Source organism: Pezoporus wallicus, unplaced genomic scaffold, assembly GCF_028554395.1.
Source record: "Pezoporus wallicus isolate ANWC-B61680 ecotype Strahan unplaced genomic scaffold, APGP_CSIRO_Pwel_v1 contig_11133, whole genome shotgun sequence".
Taxonomy (NCBI): Eukaryota; Metazoa; Chordata; class Aves; order Psittaciformes; family Psittacidae; genus Pezoporus; species Pezoporus wallicus.
This window is the reverse complement of record NW_026636583.1, coordinates 2,435,435-2,439,678: the sequence shown is the minus strand read 5'-3', so window position 1 is coordinate 2,439,678 and position 4,244 is coordinate 2,435,435. Positions and strand designations below refer to the sequence as shown.

General features: G+C 52.9%; 1 long non-coding RNA gene across 1 annotated transcript; it reads left to right on the top strand.

The window, feature by feature from the left end:
• Positions 1–942: 942 nt before the first annotated feature.
• On the top strand, positions 943–2,665 carry LOC130594724 (uncharacterized). The gene is made up of 2 exons (XR_008971149.1): positions 943–1,573; positions 2,103–2,665. It is a non-coding gene; the product is annotated as an uncharacterized LOC130594724 (long non-coding RNA).
• The last annotated feature ends 1,579 nt before the right edge of the window (positions 2,666–4,244 follow it).

Below are 4,244 nucleotides of genomic sequence, written 5' to 3'. Positions count from 1 at the left end.
CTGCCACTGCCGGACACCGGAAGTGAAGGGTGGGCTGGGGGCGCGCGCACGGGCTCGGCCGCGCGGGGCATGATGGGACGGCTCCGTGACAGCGCTGAGGCGGCGGAGGACCCGGACCCGGACCCGATCCCGATCCCGATCCCGGTCGCGATCCGTGGCCCGAGGAAGGAGGCACCGCGGTTGTGTCCCCTCAGCGGGTCCGTCCGCTCCGGCTCCGCCGTGAGGGGCGGCCGGGATGAGGGGCAGCGGTTTGCTCCCCACAGGAGCCTGTGCCCGCGCCGAGCTGCGTCCTCCTGAGCAGTTTATAGGCGGGGGGGGGAAATCACTTTATAAAGAAATAAGAGACCGTAGTGATGCATAGGAACACGAGATCTGCAGCCCGGCAGACTTCAGAGCCCGTTAAACGGGGCGCTGGCCTGGCTTGACGGCTGCAGGTGTGGAGAATGAGGGTCTGCAGGATGGAGATCAGAGCCCCCCCCCCGCCCGTCAGATCCAGGGATGGAAACCCTCTTGTCGCAGCAAAGGGCAGGATCCTGCCCTTTCGGCTGCTGCGCTGGAGGATCCGACACAACCTGCCCTATATTTCAAAGGACGGAGCTTAACAGCACAGGATAGGTCTGGAGCGGGGAGGAAGCTGATGCCAACCCTGCGATGGCTGTGGCGAGCAAGGGAACCGCTCCTGGGTCCCTGCGTTGGGAAAGCAGGAGCTGGTCCAGCAGCTGAAACGTTTGCAACCTGTGCATCAGCATCCGCGTGCTGGGATCGTGCCCCAAAGTGGGGAAATCCTCGTGGGTTGGGCATTTGTTTGCCTGGTTAACCAGCTTAGGTGGGTAATCACGGGTAATTGTGTGCCTAAGGCTTGGAAATGTCCTCCCGGGTTTCCTTCCCCCCCCACTCCGTCCTATAGATCTGCTTCATCTCTGGCTTTTAAGTAGGGAGACCTACTGCTGAAACCTCGGAGTTGATTTTATGCCTGTTCTTTATTCAAATCCTCCTCTACACGGTGCTTTTAATCGCCAGGACGTCCCTTCACAACAACAAAAAAAAGATTATTTTCCACTTTTCAATCTGTGGTTTAAATAAACAGATGTTGTGTGTGTGGTGTTTTCCACCCCCCATTTCCTCCCACACCCCCTCAATACCTTCAGTTTTGAAAAGCCCATGAATGAACCTGATTAATGACAATGAAATGTCTTTTAACTCCAGCGTGGTTTTAATTACCTCTTTATTTTCTATTGCAACAGAGTCCAAGCAGCACCTTCCTAGAAAGAGTTCCATTAAAATGCAAATGAAGGCTCTGCAGAAACTGTCTCTCAATGCAACGAAGGACTCCGTTTCTTACACTTAAGCAACTCGCTGCCAGGCGGGTGTCCCGCTGCCTCCTGCTCCTCCTGCACATGCAATCCTCTGCCTTCCCCTCCCCATGCGTGTGTTTTCCAGTCCCTGTCACCTGCAGGTGAAAAGCACCGGAGCTGAAAAGCCACAATCCCTTTTTCCACCCTCAATGCTCAAGTGTTTCACGTGAAGCTCTTCCACCCCCCCGGCGCCTGCAGGTGCTAAATCCTTCTGTTGTGTAAATTGGTTAAGTTTAAGCTTTGAGTTGGTCTTATTTTTTAGGCTCTGTGTTGAAATGTGAAGGTTTGAGGGGCTGGTTGAAGATGGAGCTGTATCTTTATGCAACCATATACTTCTTTTGCATAAAATCTATAGCGTACGTGGTCACAGCTATAAGCACTCCTGCTTATCCTCGCTCCTCCCTGCTTGAGAGCGAGCTTCCCGTTATCCCGAGGCTGCTCCGGTTCAGTGTGTACGTTCCCTTCCTCTCCTCCCACCCAGGGTTGCTTCCTCAGGTCTTTGTTGGCAGCAAGTATTTATTTATGTAGTATTTCTTTGCGTGTGGGGCTGGGCTGAGGCCCCGGAGCAGCAGCAGCTGCAGCCTGGGCACTGCCCTGGGGAGCGTGTTCCAAGAGGGGGAGGCTGGCTGAGGGCCGAGCTTCCCAAAGCTGCTCCACACAAAGGATTTCGGGAGGCTTGGGAAGCTTTAATATTTAATATACCCACACCCCTTCCTCCTTTAATTAGAAGTTTGTGTCTTATTTTAGGTAGAGACTGCAAGTGCTCCGCCGGTCCTCAGAAGAGAGGTGGTTTTTCCTCAGAAAGAAGGAAAGAACGTGCAAGGGGTAAAAAGAACAGGAAGAAAAGAGCTGGAGGAGAAATCAGGCTTGTTCATGAGATTTTTGGTGTGCAAAGTGTCACGAACGAGGTGAACAAAGGAGAGGTCAAGAGCACAAATGCACCTCTGTGAGATTAAAGACTGTTTCTGGCTCAGATCAATATCCTCTGCACACCACCGCTTCACAGGTTTCATTGAGGAGGAGACCACTGGAGGTCTGGGCTTTAATCGTATTTAGCCACTGGGAAAACAGGTAAATTGCATAATCCTGTAGCATAGGAGTGCTTGGAATCACCCCCTGTTGGGGTGAGGTAGGAACGGACTTGGGGACAAGCAGTAGAGGAAAGCTGCCTCCATACCACATCCCATCTGCAAAACCATCAGCAATGCTGAAGTGTTCTCATCCCAGCTCCCTCTTCAGCTCTGCTCCACCTTGCATTCATCGTGCTTGTAGGAGATGTTATATCTGATAAATTAAAATGATTTCTTGTGTGACCTTGCCATGTGGTCCGTTTGGAAGCACGCTAAGAAAATCCTAATGACCCGATTACTCTGGGTTGGTTATTTTCCCCTACAAGTTTTGTACTCTGAACTAGAGATGCACAGAAAATCCTGAGGGATCTCTGATCTGTGAGCTCTGCTGACAGCAACCCCCACTTTGTTCCCATGTTTCATACATGGTAGACATGTGTTTCCATCACCAAAGGCTGTTCTTCCCGAAGTGCAGCAGGAAGAAAGCTGGTTTGCTCCTGCACCTCACAGCAGCTCTGCATCCCTTGGAAATCCTTGGACCACCAGCTTTGCCAGCTACACTGAGAGCATCCTGCTGATGGTGGAGGAAAGGGTTAAAGGACCCACATTCCTGTCCCTAAGGCTCTGATCAAAGGTCAGGGGTCTTTAGGTGAAGGAAGGGAGGGAGGTGGTGGCAGCCCTGACCAGGTCACTTGAGGAGTAAACCACAGCTGAGGGGAGCTAATGAAGCAGTGTTTGTCTCTCTCACAGCACATACTCCCGGGCAAGTCAGAATTCCTTCTCTAGTGGGAGTGAAGATGTCGATTGTACTTTTTCCATGATGTGTATTGAGGCATTTGCTAGGTTGTGGGAGTAAACACTTGGGGGAATTCTCCATCAGCTCAGCAAGGGCAAGTCACAAGCCTACTAAATATGGTGAATGAAGATTACAAAAGAAGCCCTGGAGAATCAACCTCCCTCTTCCCACCCCGGCTCCCCACCACCACCACCGCTACCCCCGCACAGTTTTCCTCATTATCTTGTGCTGCTGCTTCACTGCTTCCCTGCTAAATCCATGTCCATTTGTGTGACTGAACACACTGTGCTGCTTTAGGTTTGTGTTCCAGCCCAAAGGGCAGCGCTGGGGTGGTCCTTCTCTAGCAGAGACACCCTGCACCATCCTGCTGCAGAAAGCAGAGACACCAGCTATTCACCGAGGGAGGGGAACAGCAGGAAATGCTCCCAGGTCTGTAAATACTTGAGGGGGTGAGAGATGATGTTCATGGACAAAATATTTGACCAGCCGCATCCCACTGACCTCCTTCGGTGCTGCTCTTGAAAGGGATTGGCCGGAGACTGAAACAGTTGATCTTTAATGCTCCAAAAATACATTCCCTTTCAAAGCCTCTCAAGTGGAGGAGCAGCCAGGCTGCCAAACTCCAGCCCCACTCCCATCTCCTCGTGGCTCAGCTCCGGGGTGTTGGTTGAGGTTCACCCAAGGGTGTAGAGGAGGGTAAGGCTGAAAGGTGCTGGGGCCATGGGATGAGGGGGGCAGGAGAGCAGCAAGCTCTGTCTCCAGCCCTCCTCCTGCCTGCTCCATCCCTGTTGTGCTGCCCTGGCTCTGTCCAGTCTCTCTCTTGCTCCCTTCCCTGCCAAACTCCGGTCCCCCACTGGGAGCCTCGAGCCAACCTGGGGCCCCTTTGGTTCCCACCCAGAAGCCAGGGATCATTTCGGTGCTGATTCAAGCTCAAGCACATCACTGCACTGCACAACATCACCCTCCTCCTGCCGTTAGATGACCTCTGCTTCCCTTTGCCTGAGCGTGGGCTCAGCCTGGGGT